Source organism: Dendrobates tinctorius, unplaced genomic scaffold, assembly GCF_039654945.1.
Source record: "Dendrobates tinctorius isolate UK_male_01 unplaced genomic scaffold, ASM3965494v1 ptg000189l, whole genome shotgun sequence".
Taxonomy (NCBI): domain Eukaryota; kingdom Metazoa; phylum Chordata; class Amphibia; order Anura; family Dendrobatidae; genus Dendrobates; species Dendrobates tinctorius.
The window spans coordinates 10,422,501-10,445,442 of record NW_027361856.1 but is presented as its reverse complement, the minus strand read 5'-3'; the positions used below and the strand labels follow the sequence as shown (position 1 = coordinate 10,445,442).

At 44.9% G+C, this 22,942-nt stretch overlaps 1 protein-coding gene across 1 annotated transcript in view; it reads left to right on the top strand.

The window, feature by feature from the left end:
* The first annotated feature begins 8,192 nt into the window (after positions 1–8,192).
* The window catches only part of LOC141055690 (mothers against decapentaplegic homolog 6-like), a 58,245-nt gene continuing 43,495 nt past the window's right edge, over positions 8,193–22,942 (top strand). The window contains exon 1 of the mRNA XM_073552378.1: positions 8,193–8,229. The gene's annotated coding sequence lies outside the window, so the exon portion shown is untranslated. The remainder of the gene's footprint in view (positions 8,230–22,942) is intronic.

The window sequence follows — 22,942 nt, the reverse complement described above, 5'->3', positions numbered from 1 at the left end:
GGGGTGTAGTAATATGGACACATATGGCAGAGGTTCAGTATTGGGGTATCGGGTGTAGTAATATGGACACATACGGCAGAGGTTCAGTATTGGGGTATCGGGTGTAGTAATAAGTACACATACGGCAGAGGCTCAGTATTGGGGGTGTAGTAATATGGACACATATGGCAGAGGTTCAGTATTGGGGTATCGGGTGTAGTAATATGGACACATACGGCAACGGCGCAGTATTGGGGTGTAGTAATAAGGACACATACGGCAGAGGCTCAGCATTTGGGTATCGGGTGTAATAATAAGAACACATACGGCAGAGGCTCAGTATTGGGATATCGGGTGTAGTAATAAGGACACATACGGCAGAAGCTCAGTACTGGGGTATCGGGTGCAGTAATAAGGACACATACGTCAGAGGCTCAGTATTGGGGTATCAGGTGTAGTAATAAGGACACATACGGCAGAGGCTCAGTATTGGGGTAAAGGGTTTAGTAATAAGGACACATATGGCTGCGGCAAAGGCTCAGTATTGGGGTGTAGTAATAAGGACAAATACGACAGAGGCTCAGTTTTTGGGTATTGGGTGTAGTAATAAGGACACATACGGCAGAGGCTCAGTATTGGGGTATCGGGTGTAGTAATAAGGACACATTTGGCAGAGTTTCAGTATTGGGGTATCAGGTGTAGTGATAAGGACACATGCGGCAGAGGCTCAGTATTGGGGTATCTGGTGCAGTAATAAGGACACATACGGCAGAGGCTCAGTATTAGGGTGTAGTAATAAGGACACATACTTCAAAGGCTCAGTATTGGGGTATCAGGTGTTGTAATAAGGACACATACGGCAGATGCTCAGTATTGGGGTATCTGGTGCAGTAATAAGGACACATATGGCAGAAGCTCAGTATTGGGGTATCGGGTGCAGTAATAAGGACATATACAGCAGAGGCTCAATATTATGGTATCGGGTGTAGTAATGAGGACACATATGGCAGAGGCTCAGTACTGGGGCATTGGGTGTAGTAATAAGGACACATACGGCAGAGGCTCAGTATTGGGGTATCTGGCACAGTAATAAGGACACATACGGCAGAAGCTCAGTATTGGGATATTGGGTGTAGTAATAAGGACACATATGGCAGATGCTCAATATTGGGGTATCTGGTGCAGTAATAAGGACACATACGGCAGAGGCTCAGTATTGGCGTATCAGGTGTAGTAATAAGGACACATACAGCAGAGGCTCAGTATTGGGGTGTAGTAATAAGGACACATACGGCAGAGGCTCAGTATTGAGGTTTAGTACTAAGGACACATACAGCAGAGGCTCAGTACTGGGGTATCGGGTGTAGTAATAAGGACAGATATGGCAGAGGCTCAGTATTGGGGTGTAGTAATAAGGACACATATGGCAGAGGCACAGTATTGGGGTATCGGGTGTAGTAATAAGGACACATACAGCAGAGGCTCAGTATTGGGTTATCAGGTGCAGTAATAAGGACACATGCAGCAGAGGCTCAGAATTGGGGTATCTGGTGCAGTAATAAGGACACATATGGCAGAGGCTCAGTATTACGATGTAGTAGTAAAGACACATATGACAAAGGCGCAGTATTGGGGTGTAGTAATAAGGCCACATACGTCAGAGGCTCAGTATTGGGGTATCGGGTGTAGTAATATGGACACATACGGCAGAAGCTCAGTATTGGGGTATCGGGTGCAGTAATAAGGACACATGCGGCAGAAGCTCAGTATTGGGGTATTGGGTGTAGTAATAAGGACACATGCGACAGAGGCTCAGTATTGGGGTATCAGGTGCAGTAATAAGGACACATACGGAAGGGGCTTAGTATTGGGGTATCGGGTGCAGTAATAAGGACACATACAGAAGGGGCTTAGTATTGGGGTATCATGTGTAGTAATGACACATACGGCAGAGGCTCAGTATTGGGTGAAGTAATAGGGACACATACAGCAGAGGCTCAGTATTGGGGTATCTGGTGCAGTAATGAGGACACATTTGGCAGAGGCTCAGTATTGGGGTATCGGATGCAGTAATAAGGACACATACTGTATTGCAGAGGCTCAGTATTGGAGTGTAGTAATAAAGACACATACGGCAGAGTCTCAGTATTGGGGAATCGGGTGTAGTAATAAGCATTCCAATATGCTCGACCCAAGCAACGATCACCTGAGCATTTTAGTGCTCGCCCATACTAATAAGGACACATACGGGATGTCACGATCCATTTTTGGATCAATATCAGATCTGGATCCTCATATATAAACCTTTTTCCTTTCAGGTCATCGGGGGTTAATGGCAGTTTTTGCCCCCGGTGGCCGCTGGTGTTACTACAACTTTAGTTAGTCTGCTGATGGGTTTTTTCCCCTGGTGGCCGCTGGGGTTACTGCATTGTGATTAATCATCTATGCAGGTGGGTGCCACTCCCACCTCCCTTTATAAGGCCACCTGGTGCTGCAGCTCCCTGTTGGTATTACAGTTCATTTGGAAACCAACCGTGGTGAAGACTGGACCTACCTGGTGCAGAGGGGGTTCAACTTATCTGGAGCAATGGTGATGCTGCTGAAGAGAGGAGCTATCAGGAGTTGTGATGCTTCAGCTGAATGTGGTCAAATGGCTAACTCTGCTGTCCAGGAGCATTGCAACAGAGCAAGCTCAGTTTTGTTTTTTAGTTGCTTTAACCCCATGGTGTCTGTTTTATCTTTCCTTTCGTGTTATTGTTGCAGTTCACTTTTTCACTGTCTCACCTCTCAGAACCCAAGTTATCTCTCCCAGACAGGTTTTCTGGAGGGAGAGATAACTTTTTGGCTTTTCAGGAGGCCTGCAAGCTACACTTCAGGCTCCACCCTCGTTCATTAGGGAGTGCGGAACAGCGGGTGGGATTCATCATATCCATCCTTAAAGGTGATCCCCAATCCTGGGCCTTTTCCCTGCCAGCCAATTCACCATCTCTACGGTCGGTGGACGAGTTTTTTGCGGCTTTGGCGAATATGCCCCCCTGTAGTCCTTACTAGGGAGGACTCATTGGTATAGTCGGACAAGCCCAGGAAGGTGGGAGGAGTTGGTTTCCCAACGGTGTTGCCTGCGGTTCGTCGTGGTTTGGGGCATGTTTTTGCTGTGGGCAGACTGGACATTTTTTCAGGGTCTGCCTGGCTCGTGCCAAAACTTCTGTACCACCCAAGAAGCCGTGTCCCCCTGGTCGTGTGGAGGGAGGTGACCAGGGAGTGTATATTTCCTCCATTTTGCCCTCCCAGTGTACTTTTTCAGCAGAAGTGGTGGCTGGCGGGGTACCTGAGGGCATACCGGTGTTTGTGGACAGTAGAGCGGGAGTCAATCTGGTGAACGCTCACTTTGTCCAGACCCATGGCCTGAGGTATAGGACGCTGGCCAAACCCCTAAGCGTCCAGGCTATTGACTCTGTCCCACTGAGCCAGGGGAGGTTGACCCAAGTCGTGGAAAATATACATCTGTGTATAGGGACTCATCATGTAGAGTCCCTGTCATGCTACGTCTTGGGGGGAATGCCATCACCTATCGTTTTAGGCCTCCCTTCTTTGGAAAAAAACAACCCGGTCATAGATTGGCGGTCTAGGGAAGTAGTCAGCTGGGATCAGTCGTGTGAGGGCTGCTGCCTGGGGGCTACTGTCTCTGCCGTCTTTCTACAACCGTCCCCTTCTTCTTCAGTGGGGGCAGCAGAGGGGCTGCCAGGGAGTAGGGGCAAGTCTCAACCCTCGCCATTAGCCAACCCTCAGAGGCGGAGTCCTCATAGGAGGAGGGGTCGGAGGAGGGTGGTGGTTCCCTCTGTGAATTGCGGGGGTGTGAGTGTGGTGACACAGGGGGACGCCTCTGTTGTCAGTTCCTGGAAGAGTTCACCGTCTTGTGGCAAACGTGTGTGTGGCAATAAAAGTTCAGGTCCGGACCTGTGTGTGAACGAGTATGTATTGGTGTCCACCAAAAACATCAGGTGGAAGTGTGCTACAGGGGTCTGGAGTTCTCGGGTGATCGGGCCATATCGGGTGTCGGCCATTCTCGGCCCGGGGACTTACCAGCTGGAGTTACCCCCAGTAATGCCCATATACAACTCATTCCCCAGGTCAGCGCTCTGGAGATTTGTGGTGCCTCCGGAGCATACGTTGCCACCTCCATCAGTCCATGTTTGCCATGAACCTGAGAGTCAGGTGCTTGCTGAGGTGAACTCTGGTGGATCTAGGCGTCCTCACCGCAGGTGGTTTTCTGGTGAGGTGCAGTGGTGAGGGGCCTCATTGAAGGAGGGGTACTGTCAAGATCCATTTTTGGATCGATGTCAGATCTGGATCCTCATATATAAACCTTTTTCCTTTCAGGCCATAGGGGGTTAATGTCAGTTTTTGCCCCCCGGTGGCCGCTGGTGTTACTACAACTTTAGTTAGTCTGCTGATGGGTTTTTCACCCCGGTGGTCACTGATGTTACTGCATTGTGATTAATCATCTATGCAGGTGGGTGCCACTCCCACCTCCCTTTATAAGGCCACCTGGTGCTGCAGCTCCTTGTTGGTAATACAGTTCATTTGGAAACCAACCGTGGTGAAGACTGGACCTACCTGGTGCTGAGGGGGTTCAGCTTATCTGGAGCAGTGGTGATGCTGCTGAAGAAAGGAGCTATTAGGAGTAGTGGTGCTTCAGCTGAATGTGGTCAAATGGCTAACTATGCTGTCCAGGAGCATTGCAGCAGAGCAAGCTAAGTTTTGTTTTTTAGTTGCTTTAACCCTGTGGTGTCTGTTTTATATTTCCTTTCATGTTATTGGTGCAGTACACTTTTTTCCCTGTCTCACCTCCTGGGGAGGGAGTTGGGGGGTTTAGCTCAGGGCTAAACAGGAGATAGGGACAGGTCGGAGACTTGGGCCTCACTACCATGAAGTGTACCCCCAAGTTAAGGAAAGTCAGGGCACCTCCTTAGCATGAGGGGCAGTCCAGGGGCCCAGGTTCCACGTCTCCTGTTTTCCCCCTACTGCCCCATGACACGGGAGAAGCTCAGTATTGGGGTATTGGGTGTAGTAATAAGGACACATACGGCAGAAACTCAGCATTGGGGTGCAGTAATAAGGACACAAATGGCAGAGGCTCAGTAATGTGGTACTGGGTGTAATAATAAGGACACATATGGTAGAGGCTCAGTATTGGGGTATCCGGTGCAGTAATAAGGACACATACGGCAGAGGCTCAGTAATGGGGTATTAGGTGTAGTAATAAGGAAGGACACATATTGTGTGAGGGTATATATATAGTGAAGGAAATAAGTATTTGATCCCTTGCTGTTTTTGTAAGTTTGCCCACTGACAAAGACATGAACAGTCTATAATTTAAAGGGGAGGTTAATTTCAACATTGAGAGATAGAACATCAAAAATAAAAGATAACACATGAATTTCAGAGCACTATAGAAATATAAAAGACTTAATACTTGGTGGCAAACCCTTGTTGGCAAGCACGGCAGTCAGACGTTTTTTGTAGTTGATGATGAAGTTTGCGCACATGTCAAGAGGAATTTTGATCCACTCCTCTTTGCAGATCATCTCTTAATCATTAAGATTTTGAGGCGGTCGCTTGGCAACTTCGGGGCTTCAAGTCCCTCCATAAGTTTTCTATGGGATTATGGTCTGGAGACTGGCTAGGCCACTCCATAACCGTAATGTGCTTCTTTTAGACCCACTTCTTTGTTGCCTTGGCTGTATGTTTTGGGTCATTGTCTTGCTGGTAGACCCAGCCATGACCAATTTTTAATGTCCTGGTGGAGGGAAGGAGGTTGTCACTCAGGACTTTACGGTACATGGCTCCATCCATTCTCCCATTGATGCGGTGAAGTAGTCCTTTGTCTCATCTGACCACAGCACCTTCTCCCAATCACCCACAGAATCATCCAGGTGTTCATTGGCAAACGTCAGACGGGCCTGCACATGTGCCTTCTTGAGCAGGGGGACCTTGCTGGCACTGCAGGATTTTAAACCTTTACGGCGTAATGTGTTACCAATGATTTTCTTGGTGACTGTGGTCCAAGCTGCCTTGAGATCATTAACAAGTTTCCCCCGTGCAGTTTTAGGCTGATCTCTCACCTTCCTCATGATCAAAGATAGCCCACGAGGTGAGATTTTGCATGGTGCCCCAGATCGATATCGATTGACAGTCATTTTGTATTTCTTCCATTTTCTTACTATTGCACCAATAGTTGTCTCCTTCTCACCCAGCGTCTTACTTATGGTTTTGTAGCCCATTTCAGCTTTGTGCAGGTCTATGATCTTGTCCCTGACTTCCTTAGAAAGCTCTTTGGTCTTGCCCATGTTGTAGAGGAGTGTTTTATAAAGGTGACTATGTAAGACAGCTGTCTTTAATGCAGGTAACGAGTTGATTAGGAGTGTCTAACTGGTCTGTAGGAGCTAGAACTCTTAATGGTTGGTAGAGGAACAAATACTTATTTCTCACTGCAGTATATATGCTGTATATATACACCCTCACACACACACACATATATATGTGTGAGAGTATGTATGTATATATATAGTGATGCAGTGACCCCGTGACAGCTAGGGGGCACTGTATGGGCTTCCCAGGACGTGAATGCAGGCATTTCCTTTAATGTGATGGGGAAATGGCAGGATTGTAAATGGCCGATATGTATCACAAGGGTGGGTGCCTTGTGGTGGAAGCTTGAACGTGTGTTGATCAGCAGATAATACTGCTGAGGGTTTGTTGCTGTGTATTGGGAAAGCTTCTAGGTGGCTTGGTGGGATGGGCGGGACCAGTCACCTACAAACCCACCCAGGGGCGTGTGTCTGAATGCCCAGGATAAAGCCTGTGTGTGTGTGGCTGTGTGAAATAGGACCTTTAGTGAGGTCATAACCATGTGATCCATACCTCACCTGTGGGTGTGGTTATGGACCATATAATGTGCCTGAGGTCTGGTCACAGGGAGAGAGTGCATGGACCTGATTAGTTCATGTGGAAGGTCCTGGAAGGACTAGGTGTTGGAAGGTGTGCTGCCTTCCTGAATAGCACTTGCTGCAACCTTGGACCTGGTGAGGCCGGTGTGTTGGGAGACCCAAGGAGGAGGGTCGGATCCCTGAACAGCACCCGGACCGGCCACGTGTGTAAGCAGAGTCTGTGACAGCACTGCATTGGGGGAGCTACTGTCCGTCTGTGAATATGGACTGTCAGGTGGCCTAGTGAGCAAGGCTTTGTCTGGGACGGTGATCCTAGTTCAGCAGCTTCCCTGAGAGAGAGGACTACCAAAGAGTCGGCATCTGGAGCCGGAGGTCCTGCGAAGTAACCCCAGACATGTGGATATAACTGTTGGTGCTCGTGATGTTCTATGGACACTAATGAACTGAGAGAGCGGAGCTCTACTACGATCATTAAGGATTAATCTGTCTGATGCAAGACTGTATTCTTTTGTGTTGCCTAACATGGTTTATGCTGTTTAATAAACCACATGGACTGCTTAAGTGGAAAGTGTTCCTGTGTGACGTGAATCCGCTGCCAAGTGAGTGTCCCCAACACTGACAATACGCGCTACCTTACAATATATATATATGTGGCTGTGTGTATATATGTGTGAGATTGTGTATATATGTGTAAGGGTGTGTGTGTACACAGCTCTGGAAAAAATTAAGAGACCACCACATCAAAATCCTGTCATGGCCAGCCCAATATCCAGACCTAAACCCCACTGAAAACCTCTGGAATGTAATTAAAAGGAAGATGGATAGTCACAAGCCATCACACAAAGAAGAACTGCTTACATTTCTGCGCCAGAAGCAGTGTGAGAGACTGGTGGCAAGCATGCCAAGACGCATGACATGTTGTCAGAAGTTTGTAGACTAGAAGAACAATTTACATATTACTCAAAAATATACCTATAAAGAGAAAAATCAGACAAACTGAACATTTGAAAGTGGTCTCTTAATTTTTGCCAGAGTGCTATATATATATATATATATATATATATATATATATATATATATATACACACTGTATATGTGAGTATATATATATATATTAGCCTTTGCCGTTCCATTTCCTGCCTTTTGGAGTGATGCCGGGTGGGCGCAGTGTTTTCTTTTTGGGTGGGTGACACCCGTGGGGAGGGAGACAGGCTGTGGGAGGGGAGCGTGGAGGAAGCTCCATGTCTTTCTTTCAGCCTCACAGTCGCAGTAGTGGAGCCATCAGGATACAGTCTGTCTGGTAAGGGGGTGCAGATCGGGGAGGGAGATTGCACATCACTTGTACACATAGAGCCCCCGGGAACGCGGCGGAGACCCTGCAGAGACGTGGCATTTCCTGGGCGCCAGCTCCAGATAACGATATGAGTTTAGATGATGTATAAATGTGAACTTAGTAATTGTGCCCCCAATAACACCCACACTTCCACTCATAGTTCTCCTTATGTTCAATAAGTCAATGAGCAGATGATGGGGGTTGTTGTCCATATATTGCTCATGATATTGATAGTTTGACTTGTAGAACTAAAATTATTTGAAACATTGTGAACTTCACTGTTATATATATAGGAAATGTGGAAAGTCACATCCATCCACCCACAACCTCACTATACAGCTCTAAGGCTGGTTTCACACTTGCGTTTTTTTGGCGCTGCTTTTTAGCGCAAAAAAACGCATGCGTTTTTTCCCCTATACTTTAACATGGGTGCGCAGTGGGGTATAGAAATCCATGACATATCAGGCTCTTTAATTGGGAGATAGGGATGTGTCCAGGGTTGGGTATAGAGGTCCATGACATATCAGGCTCCTCTTAGTCTGGGGATGGGGACATGTCCAGGGTCGGGTGTAGAGGTCCATGACATATCAGTCTCCTCTTAGTCTGTGGCAGGCACTGACATATTCCGCTTCTATGGCTGCTACACTTTATTCTTCTCCCAGTATTATCTGCAGTTTCTCTTCCTCCTCCATGGAGATGAAGTTTGGAAGATCAGTCTCGTGAAGTGAGTATCCCTCACTGCGGAGTATTTGGGGCACCTCAGCAGGAAGTGGGCTTTGTCCTCCACGGCCTCCTGGGGGCACTGCTGGCAGAATCTGCTCTCTCGGGGCTTGTAGTTCTGTTGGTGCCACCCTGATTCGATGAGTAGGCTGTGGACGCTCTGTCTGTACCGGCTCAGCATCTGTCGCTCTTTGGGGTTTTCTAGTTTCTCTAGCTATGGGGATAGTTTGTACTTCCTCTGTAGGTTCTGCTGTATCGTCAGTTTCTGGGATTTGTTTATGTTGTTCCTCTAGATGCTGCGATATTCCTCTTTGACTTTGTGTACCATCTTCCGGATTTCGCCTTTTGTCAGGTCGTGTAGGTTAATGGCTTGGTCAGGTTGCTTTTGGGTACTTTGTGTTGGGAGTCTTCCTGGGGCTTCCTGGTGTAGGAAGGCTTTCTGATGGTAGGAGCTGGGACTACTACTTTGTAGATGAGCCTTGAATGACAGCGCCTTCTTCTGGATTGCGAGGTGTAATAGGAATTTGCCAAACTCTGCACGGAAGGTGCTGTTTGATGTGCTCCGATGAACTTGGAGAAGATGCTTGCAGAACTCTAGGTGGAATATTTAAGTTGGCCCATCGTCCCACTTTGACCAGTTTGGGTAATAGACTGGGCCCCAGACCTCACTGCCATACAGAAGTTTTTTAGTCATAGATTTGTAGCCACATGGTTACTGGTGCCTTGAGATGGTACAGATATTTTCTGATGGCATAGAAGGCTTTGGATGCCTTGTCTTTCATTAACTCTATGACTTGCTTGAAGCTCCTTGACTGGCTGAGTTCTAGGCCCAGGTAGGTGTACTTGTTGGTTTGTGTAAGTGGACACCCGAATCACACCCTGCACTATACTCCAGAGCTGCACTCACTATTCTGTGTACATACATTACATTACTGATCCTGAATCACACCCTGCATGTCACGTACCCACTTCTCAGCACGTGACTTCGGGTTGCGCCTGCAATGGTTAATCTATCTCCTCTCACTGCATCCAGCATTTAACCTCTGCCCTATGCTGCAATGGGAGCATAAATCACACCCTGACACAGACCACGCACCCCCGCTACATACACGCTGCCACCACTCACCGAACACACAGGCAATGAGTCGCGGAAGTACTACTACTACTACTGTTTGCCAATCACCAGGATCACACACTCTAAGGCTATGGATTCATTTAGAGCATACAAGGTTCAGACTTATTAAAGTTTTAAGCTTTAGAAAAGGAAAGAAAAAGTGACATACAAATATGCAAAACAGTTATAAAACTAAAAGGAAGAAACGTACAGAAATATCTAAACTTTTCAGTCTGGTATTCTGCTTCCTGGGGGGGGGGGGGATATGAAATGGATCACACCAGCTTGGCTGCCCTCAATCTGTGAACAACTTTCTTTGTGTATGAGCATAATTTATAGGTTTAGCCTGTAGATCAGATTTCTAGACCAGCCTCTCATGTTAATATTCTAATGCCTGGTTTGTGACTGGACCATTGCTACTTTGCCAATGGATACATTATTTCTCTAAAGGTTCTTGTCTTAGCTTTTCTTTCCCATAGTAAATAGAAATTGTCAGGCTGCAAATAGGTCCCATACATTGCCTACAAATACATATTTCCACTACACTGCACTACACCCCAGAGCTGCACTCACTATTCTTCTTGTGCAGTCACTGTGTACATATGTTACATTACTGATCCTGAGTTATATCCTGTATTATACCCCAGAGCTGCACTCACTATTCTGCTGGTGCTGTCACTGTGTACATACATTACTTTACTGATCCTGAGTTACATCCTGTATTATACTCCAGAGCTGCACTCACTATTCTGCTGGTGCAGACACTGTGTACATACATTACTGATCCTGAGTTACCTCCTGTATTATACTTCAGAGCTGCACTCACTGTTCTACTGGTGCTGTCACTGTGTACATACATTACATTACTGATCCTGAGTTACCTCCTATATTATACCCCAGAGCTGCACTCACTATTCTGCTGGTGCAGTCACTGTGTACATACATTACTGATCCTGAGTTACATCCTGTATTATACTCCAGAGCTGCACTCACTATTCTGCTGCTGCAGTCACTGTGTACATACATTACTTTACTGATCCTGAGTTACATCCTGTATTATACTCCAGAGCTGCACTCACTATTCTGCTGGTGCAGACACTGTGTACATACATCACTGATCCTGAGTTACCTCCTGTATTATAATCCAGAGCTGCACTCACTATTCTGCTGGTGCTGTCACTGTGTACATACATTACATTACTGATCCTGAGTTACATCCTGTATTATACTCCAGAGCTGCACTCACTATTCTGCTGGTGCAGACACTGTGTACATACATTACATTACTGATCCTGAGTTACATCCTGTATTATACTCCAGAGCTGCACTCACTATTCTGCTGGTGCAGTCACTGTGTGTATACATTACATTACTGATCCTGAGTTACCTCCTGTATTATACTCCAGAGCTGCACTCACTATTCTGCTGGTGCAATCACTGTGTACATACTTTACTGATACTGAGTTACATCCTGTATTATACTCCAGAGCTGCACTCTCTATTCTGCTGGTGCAGTCACTGTGTACATACATTACTGATCTGGAGTTACATCCTGTATAATACTCCAGAGCTGCACTCACTATTCTGCTGGTGCAGTCACTGTGTACATACATTACATTACTGATCCTGAGTTACCTCCTGTATTATACTCCAGAGCTGCACTCACTATTCTGCTGCTGCAGTCACTGTGTACATGCATTACTGATCCTGAGTTACATCCTGTATAATACTCCAGAGCTGCACTCACTATTCTGCTGGTGCAGTCACTGTGTACATACATTACATTACTGATCCTGAGTTACCTCCTGTATTATACTCCAGAGCTGCACTCACTATTCTGCTGCTGCAGTCACTGTGTACATACATTACTGATCCTGAGTTACATCCTGTATTATACTCCAGAGCTGCACTCACTATTCTGCTGGTGTAGTCACTGTGTACATACATTACATTACTGATCCTGAGTTACATCCTGTATTATACCCCAGAGCTGCACTCACTATTCTGCTGGTGTAGTCACTGTGTACATACATTACTGATCCTGAGTTACATCCTGTATTATACTCCAGAGCTGCACTCGCTATTCTGCTGGTGCAGTCACTGTGTGTATACATTACATTACTGATCCTGAGTTACATCCTGTATTATATGCCAGAGCTGCACTCACTATTCTGCTGGTGTAGCCACTGTGTACATACATTACTGATCCTGAGTTACCTCCTGTATTATACTCCAGAGCTGCACTCACTATTCTGCTGGTGCAGTCACTGTGTACATACATAACTGATCCTGAGTTACCTCCTGTATTATACTCCAGAGCTGCACTCACTATTCTGCTGGTGCAGTCACTGTGTAGATACATTACTGATCCTGAGTTACCTCCTGTACTATACTCCAGAGCTGCACTCACTATTCTGCTGGTGCAGTCACTGTGTACATACATTACTGATCCTGAGTTACCTCCTGTATTATACCCCAGAGCTGCACTCACTATTCTGCTGGTATAGTCACTTTGCACATACATTACTGATCCTGAGTTACATCCTGTATTATACTCTAGAGCTGCACTCACTATTCTGCTGGTGTAGCCACTGTGTACATACATTACATTACTGATCCTGAGTTACATCCTGTATTATACTCCAGAGCTGCACTCACTATTCTGCTGGTGCAGTCACTGTGTACGTACATTACTGATCCTGAGTTACATCCTGTATTATACCCCAGAGCTGCACTCACTATTCTGCTGGTGCAGTCACTGTGTACATACATTACATTACTGATCCTGAGTTACATCCTGTATTATACCCCAGAGCTGCAATCACTATTCTGCTGGTGCAGTCACTGTGTACATACATTACTGATCCTGAGTTACCTCCTGTATTATACCCCAGAGCTGCTCTCATTATTCTGCTGGTGCAGTCACTGTGTACATACATTACTGATCCTGAGTTACATCCTGTATTATACTCCAGAGCTGCACTCACTATTCTGCTGGTGTAGTCACTGTGTACATACATTACTGATCCTGAGTTACATCCTGTATTATACCCCAGAGCTGCACTCACTATTCTGCTGGTGTAGTCACTGTATACATACATTACATTACTGATCCTGAGTTACATCCTGTATTATACTCCAGAGCTGCACTCACTATTCTGCTGGTGCAGTCACTGTGTACATACATTACATTACTGATCCTGAGTTACATCCTGTATTATACCCCAGAGCTGCACTCACTATTCTGCTGGTGCAGTCACTGTGTACATACATTACTGATCCTGAGTTACATCCTGTATTATACCCCAGAGCTGCACTCACTATTCTGCTGGTGCAGTCACTGTGTACATACATTACTGATCCTGAGTTCCATCCTGTATTATACCCCAGAGCTGCACTCACTATTCTGCTGGTGCAGTCACTGTGTGCATACATTACTGATCCTGAGTTCCATCCTGTATTATACTCCAGAGCTGCACTCAGTATTCTGCTGGTGCATTCACTGTGTACATACATTACATTACTGATCCTGAGTTACATCCTGTATTATACCCCAGAGCTGCACTCACTATTCTGCTGGTGCAGTCACTGTGTACATACATTACATTACTGATCCTGAGTTACCTCCTGTATTAAACTCCAGAGCTGCACTCACTATTCTGCTGGTGTAGCCACTGTGTACATACATTACTGATCCTGAGTTACCTCCTGTATTATACTCCAGAGCTGCACTCACTATTCTGCTGGTGCAGTCACTGTGTACATACATTACTGATCCTGAGTTCAATCCTGTATTATACTCCAGAGCTGCACTCACTATTCTGCTGGTGCAGTCACTGTGTACATACGTTACTGATCCTGAGTTACATCCTGTATTATACTCCAGAGCTGCACTCACTATTCTGCTGGTGCAGTCACTGTGTACATACATTACATTACTGATCCTGAGTTACATCCTGTATTATACCCCAGAGCTGCACTCACTATTCTGCTGGTGCAGTCACTGTGTACATACATTACATTACTGATCCTGAGTTACATCCTGTATTATACTCCAGAGCTGTACTCACTATTCTGCTGGTGCAGTCACTGTGTACATACATTACGTTACTGATCCTGAGTTACATCCTGTATTATACTCCAGAGCTGCACTCACTATTCTGCTGGTGCAGTCACTGTGTACATACATTACATTACTGATCCTGAGTTACATCCTGTATTATACCCCAGAGCTGCACTCACTATTCTGCTGGTGCAGTCACTGTGTACATACATTACATTACTGATCCTGAGTTACATCCTGTATTATACCCCAGAGCTGTACTCACTATTCTGCTGGTGCAGTCACTGTGTACATACATTACGTTACTGATCCTGAGTTACATCTTGTATTATACTGCAGAGCTGCACTCACTATTCTGCTGGTGCAGTCACTGTGTACATACATTACATTACTGATCCTGAGTTACATCCTGTATTATACCCCAGAGCTGTACTCACTATTCTGCTGGTGCAGTCACTGTGTACATACATTACGTTACTGATCCTGAGTTACATCCTGTATTATACCCCAGAGCTGCACTCACTATTCTGCTGGTGCAGTCACTGTGTACATACATTACATTACTGATCCTGAGTTACATCCTGTATTATACTCCAGAGCTGTACTCACTATTCTGCTGGTGCAGTCACTGTGTACATACATTACGTTACTGATCCTGAGTTACATCCTGTATTATACTCCAGAGCTGCACTCACTATTCTGCTGGTGCAGTCACTGTGTACATACATTACATTACTGATCCTGAGTTACATCCTGTATTATACCCCAGAGCTGCACTCACTATTCTGCTGGTGCAGTCACTGTGTACATACATTACATTACTGATCCTGAGTTACATCCTGTATTATACCCCAGAGCTGTACTCACTATTCTGCTGGTGCAGTCACTGTGTACATACATTACGTTACTGATCCTGAGTTACATCCTGTATTATACTGCAGAGCTGCACTCACTATTCTGCTGGTGCAGTCACTGTGTACATACATTACATTACTGATCCTGAGTTACATCCTGTATTATACCCCAGAGCTGTACTCACTATTCTGCTGGTGCAGTCACTGTGTACATACATTACGTTACTGATCCTGAGTTACATCCTGTATTATACTCCAGAGCTGCACTCACTATTCTGCTGGTGCAGTCACTGTGTACATACATTACATTACTGATCCTGAGTTACATCCTGTATTATACCCCAGAGCTGCACTCACTATTCTGCTGGTGCAGTCACTGTGTATATACATTACTGATCCTGAGTTACATCCTGTATTATACCCCAGAGCTGCACTCACTATTCTGCTGGTGCTGTCAGTGTGTTCATACATTACATTACTGATCCTGAGTTACATCCTGTATTATACCCCAGAGCTGCACTCACTATTCTGCTGGTGCAGTCACTGTGTACATACATTACATTACTGATCCTGAGTTACATCCTGTATTATGCGCCAGAGCTGCACTCACTGTTCTGCTGGTGCAGTTACTGTGTACATACATTACATTACTGATCCTGAGTTACCTCCTGTATTATACCCCAGAGCTGCACTCACTATTCTGCTGGTGCAGTCAATGTGTACATACATTACTGATCCTGAGTTACCTCCAGTATTATACGCCAGAGCTGCACTCACTGTTCTGCTGGTGCAGTTACTGTGTACATACATTACATTACTGATCCTGAGTTAAATCCTGTATTATACCCCAGAGCTGCACTCACTATTCTGCTGGTGTAGTCACTGTGTACATACATTACTGATCCTGAGTTACCTCCTGTATTATACGCCAGAGCTGCACTCACTGTTCTGCTGGTGCAGTTACTGTGTACATACATTACTGATCCTGAGTTACCTCCTGTATTATACTCCAGAGCTGCACTCACTATTCTGCTGGTGCAGTCACTGTGTACATACATTACTGATCCTGAGTTACCTCCTGTATTATACCCCAGAGCTGCACTCACAATTCTGCTGGTGTAGTCACTGTGTACATACATTACTGATCCTGAGTTACCTCCTGTATTATACGCCAGAGCTGCACTCACTGTTCTGCTGGTGCAGTTACTGTGTGCATACATTACATTACTGATCCTGAGTTACCTCCTGTTTTATACCCCAGAGCTGCACTCACTATTCTGCTGGTGCAGTCACTGTGTACATACATTACTGATCCTGAGTTACCTCCTGTATTATACGCCAGAGCTGCACTCACTGTTCTGCTGGTGCAGTTACTGTGTATATACATTACATTACTGATCCTGAGTTACATCCTGTATTATACCCCAGAGCTGCACTCACTATTCTGCTGGTGTAGTCACTGTGTACATACATTACTGATCCTGAGTTACCTCCTGTATTATACGCCAGAGCTGCACTCACTGTTCTGCTGGTGCAGTTACTGTGTACATACATTACATTACTGATCCTGAGTTACCTCCTGTATTATACCCCAGAGCTGCACTCACTATTCTGCTGGTGCAGTCACTGTGTACATACATTACATTACTGATCCTGAGTTACATCCTGTATTATACTCCAGAGCTGCACTCACTATTCTGCTGGTGCAGTCACTGTGTACATACTTTGCATTACTGATCCTGAGTTACATCCTGTATTACACTCCAGAGCTGCACTCACTATTCTGCTGGTGCAGTCACTGTGTACATACAATACTGATCCTGAGCTACATCCTGTATTATACTCCAGAGCTGCACTCACTATTCTGCTGGTGCAGTCACTGTGTACATACATTACTGATCCTGAGTTACATCCTGTATTATACCCCAGAGCTGCACTCACTATTCTGCTGGTGCAGTCACTGTGTACATACATTACATTACTGATCCTGAGTTACATCCTGTATTATACCCCAGAACTGCACTCACTATTCTGCTGGTGTAGTCACTGTGCACATACATTACTGATCCTGAGTTACATCCTGTATTATACCCCAGAGCTGCACTCACTATTCTGCTGGTGCAGTCACTGTGTACATACATTACATTACTGATCCTGAGTTACCTCCTGTATTATACTCCAGAGCTGCACTCACTATTCTGCTGGTGCAGTCACTGTGTACATACATTACATTACTGATCCTGAGTTACATCCTGTATTATACCCCAGAGCTGCACTCACTATTCTGCTGGTGCAGTCACTGTGTACATATATTACATTACTGATCCTGAGTTACATCCTGTATTATACTCCAGAGCTGCACTCACTATTCTGCTGGTGCAGTCACTGTGTACATACATTACATTACTGATCCTGAGTTACATCCTGTATTATACTCCAGAGCTGTACTCACTATTCTGCTGGTGCAGTCACTGTGTACATACATTACTGATCCTGAGTTACATCCTGTATTATACTCCAGAGCTGCACTCACTATTCTGCTGGTGTAGCCACTGTGTACATACATTACATTACTGATCCGGAGTTACATCCTGTATTATATCCCAGAGCTGCACTCACTATTCTGCTGGTGCAGTCACTGTGTACATACATTACATTACTGATCCTGAGTTACATCCTGTTTTATACTCCAGAGCTGCACTCACTATTCTGCTGGTGCAGTCACTGTGTACATACATTACGTTACTGATCCTGAGTTACATCCTGTATTATACCCCAGAGCTGTACTCACTATTCTGCTGGTGCAGTCACTGTGTACATACATTACATTACTGATCCTGAGTTACATCCTGTATTATACCCCAGAGCTGCACTCACTATTCTGCTGGTGCAGTCACTGTGTACATACATTACTGATCCTGAGTTACATCCTGTATTATACCCCAGAGCTGCACTCACTATTCTGCTGGTGCAGTCACTGTATACATACATTACATTACTGATCCTGAGTTACCTCCTGTATTATACTCCAGAGCTGCACTCACTATTCTGCTAGTGCAGTCACTGTGTACATACATTACATTACTGATCCTGAGTTACATCCTGTATTATACTCCAGAGCTGCACTCACTATTCTGCTGGTGTAGCCACTGTGTACATACATTACATTACTGATCCGGAGTTACATCCTGTATTATACCCCAGAGCTGCACTCACTATTCTGCTGGTGCAGTCACTGTGTACATACATTACTGATCCTGAGTTACATCCTGTATTATACTCCAGAGCTGCACTCACTATTCTGCTGGTGCAGTCACTGTGTACATACATTACATTACTGATCCTGAGTTACATCCTGTATTATACTCCAGAGCTGTACTCACTATTCTGCTGGTGCAGTCACTGTGTACATACATTACTGATCCTGAGTTACATCCTGTATTATACCCCAGAGCTGCACTCACTGTTCTGCTGGTGCAGTTACTGTGTACATACATTACATTACTGATCCTGAGTTAAATCCTGTATTATACCCCAGAGCTGCACTCACTATTCTGCTGGTGTAGTCACTGTGTACATACATTACTGATCCTGAGTTACCTCCTGTATTATACGCCAGAGCTGCACTCACTGTTCTGCTGGTGCAGTTACTGTGTGCATACATTACATTACTGATCCTGAGTTACCACCTGTATTATACCCCAGAGCTGCACTCACTATTCTGCTGGTGCAGTCACTGTGTACATACATTACTGATCCTGAGTTACCTCCTGTATTATACGCCAGAGCTGCACTCACTGTTCTGCTGGTGCAGTTACTGTGTATATACATTACATTACTGATCCTGAGTTACATCCTGTATTATACCCCAGAGCTGCACTCACTATTCTGCTGGTGTAGTCACTGTGTACATACATTACTGATCCTGAGTTACCTCCTGTATTATACGCCAGAGCTGCACTCACTGTTCTGCTGGTGCAGTTACTGTGTACATACATTACATTACTGATCCTGAGTTACCTCCTGTATTATACCCCAGAGCTGCACTCACTATTCTGCTGGTGCAGTCACTGTGTACATACATTACTGATCCTGAGTTACATCCTGTATTATACTCCAGAGCTGCACTCACTATTCTGCTGGTGCAGTCACTGTGTACATACTTTGCATTACTGATCCTGAGTTACATCCTGTATTACACTCCAGAGCTGCACTCACTATTCTGCTGGTGCAGTCACTGTGTACATACAATACTGATCCTGAGCTACATCCTGTATTATACTCCAGAGCTGCACTCACTATTCTGCTGGTGCAGTCACTGTGTACATACATTACTGATCCTGAGTTACATCCTGTATTATACCCCAGAGCTGCACTCACTATTCTGCTGGTGCAGTCACTGTGTACATACATTACATTACTGATCCTGAGTTACATCCTGTATTATACCCCAGAACTGCAATCACTATTCTGCTGGTGTAGTCACTGTGCACATAAATTACTGATCCTGAGTTACATCCTGTATTATACCCCAGAGCTGCATTCACTAGTCTGCTGGTGCAGTCACTGTGTACATACATTACATTACTGATCCTGAGTTACCTCCTGTATTATACTCCAGAGCTGCACTCACTATTCTGCTGGTGCAGTCACTGTGTACATACATTACATTACTGATCCTGAGTTACATCCTGTATTATACCCCAGAGCTGCACTCACTATTCTGCTGGTGCAGTCACTGTGTACATACATTACATTACTGATCCTGAGTTACATCCTGTATTATACTCCAGAGCTGCACTCACTATTCTGCTGGTGCAGTCACTGTGTACATACATTACATTACTGATCCTGAGTTACATCCTGTATTATACTCCAGAGCTGTACTCACTATTCTGCTGGTGCAGTCACTGTGTACATACATTACTGATCCTGAGTTACATCCTGTATTATACTCCAGAGCTGCACTCACTATTCTGCTGGTGTAGCCACTGTGTACATACATTACATTACTGATCCGGAGTTACATCCTGTATTATATCCCAGAGCTGCACTCACTATTCTGCTGGTGCAGTCACTGTGTACATACATTACTGATCCTGAGTTACATCCTGTATTATACTCCAGAGCTGCACTCACTATTCTGCTGGTGTAGCCACTGTGTACATACATTACATTACTGATCCGGAGTTACATCCTGTATTATATCCCAGAGCTGCACTCACTATTCTGCTGGTGCAGTCACTGTGTACATACATTACATTACTGATCCTGAGTTACATCCTGTATTATACTCCAGAGCTGCACTCACTATTCTGCTGGTGCAGTCACTGTGTACATACATTACGTTACTGATCCTGAGTTACATCCTGTATTATACCCCAGAGCTGTACTCACTATTCTGCTGGTGCAGTCACTGTGTACATACATTACATTACTGATCCTGAGTTACATCCTGTATTATACCCCAGAGCTGCACTCACTATTCTGCTGGTGCAGTCACTGTGTACATACATTACTGATCCTGAGTTACATCCTGTATTATACCCCAGAGCTGCACTCACTATTCTGCTGGTGCAGTCACTGTATACATACATTACATTACTGATCCTGAGTTACCTCCTGTATTATACTCCAGAGCTGCACTCACTATTCTGCTAGTGCAGTCACTGTGTACATACATTACATTACTGATCCTGAGTTACATCCTGTATTATACTCCAGAGCTGCACTCACTATTCTGCTGGTGTAGCCACTGTGTACATACATTACATTACTGATCCGGAGTTACATCCTGTATTATACCCCAGAGCTGCACTCACTATTCTGCTGGTGCAGTCACTGTGTACATACATTACTGATCCTGAGTTACATCCTGTATTATACTCCAGAGCTGCACTCACTATTCTGCTGGTGCAGTCACTGTGTACATACATTACATTACTGATCCTGAGTTACATCCTGTATTATACTCCAGAGCTGTACTCACTATTCTGCTGGTGCAGTCACTGTGTACATACATTACTGATCCTGAGTTACATCCTGTATTATACTCCAGAGCTGCACTCACTATTCTGCTGGTGTAGCCACTGTGTACATACATTACATTACTGATCCGGAGTTACATCCTGTATTATACCCCAGAGCTGCACTCACTATTCTGCTGGTGCAGTCACTGTGTACATACATTACATTACTGATCCTGAGTTACATCCTGTATTATACCCCAGAGCTGCACTCACTATTCTGCTGGTGCAGTCACTGTGTACATACATTACTGATCCTGAGTTACCTCCTGTATTATACTCCAGAGCTGCACTCACTATTCTGCTGGTGCAGTCACTGTGTACATACATTACGTTACTGATCCTGAGTTACATCCTGTATTATACCCCAGAGCTGTACTCACTATTCTGCTGGTGCAGTCACTGTGTACATACATTACATTACTGATCCTGAGTTACATCCTGTATTATACCCCAGAGCTGCACTCACTATTCTGCTGGTGCAGTCACTGTGTACATACATTACTGATCCTGAGTTACATCCTGTATTATACCCCAGAGCTACACTCACTATTCTGCTGGTGCAGTCACTGTGTACATACATTACATTACTGATCCTGAGTTACATCCTGTATTATACTCCAGAGGTGCACTCACTATTCTGCTGGTGTAGTCACTGTGTACATACATTACATTACTGATCCTGTACTGATCCGGAGTTACATCCTGTATTATACCCCAGAGCTGTACTCACTATTCTGCTGGTACAGTCACTGTGTACATACATTACATTACTGATCCTGTACTGATCCTGAGTTATATCCTGTATTATACTCCAGAGCTGTACTCACTATTCTGCTGGTGCAGTCACTGTGTACATACATTACATTACTGATCCTGAGTTACATCCTGTATTATACTCCAGAGCTGCACTCACTATTCTGCTGGTGCAGTCACTGTGCACATACATTAGTGATCCTGAGTTACATCCTGTATTATACTCCAGAGCTGCACTCACTATTCTGCTGGTGTAGTCACTGTGTACATACATTACATTACTGATCCTGAGTTATATCCTGTATTATACTCCAGAGCTGCACTCACTATTCTACTGGTGCAGTCACTGTGTACATACATTACATTACTGATCCTGAGTTACATCCTGTATTATACTCCAGAGCTGCACTCACTATTCTGCTGGTGCAGTCACTGTGTACATACATTACATTACTGATCCTGAGTTACATCCTGTATTATACTCCAGAGCTGCACTCACTATTCTGCTGGTGCAGTCACTGTGTACATACATTACATTACTGATCCTGAGTTACATCCTGTATTATACTCCAGAGCTGCACTCACTATTCTGCTGGTGTAGTCACTGTGTACATACATTACATTACTGATCCTGAGTTACATCCTGTATTATACTCCAGAGCTGCACTCACTATTCTGCTGGTGCAGTCACTGTGTACATACATTACATTACTGATCCTGAGTTACATCCTGTATTATACTCCAGAGCTGCACTCACTATTCTGCTGGTGCAGTCACTGTGTACATACATTACATTACTGATCCTGAGTTACATCCTGTATTATACTCCAGAGCTGTACTCACTATTCTGCTGGTGCAGTCACTGTGTACATACATTACATTACTGATCCGGAGTTACATCCTGTATTATACTCCAGAGCTGCACTCACTATTCTGCTGGTGCAGTCACTGTGTACATACATTACATTACTGATCCTGAGTTACATCCTGTATTATACTCCAGAGCTGCACTCACTATTCTGCTGGCGCAGTCACTGTGTACATACATTACATTACTGATCCTGAGTTACATCCTGTATTATATCCCAGAGCTGTACTCGCTATTCTGCTGGTGCAGTCACTGTGTACATACATTACATTACTGATC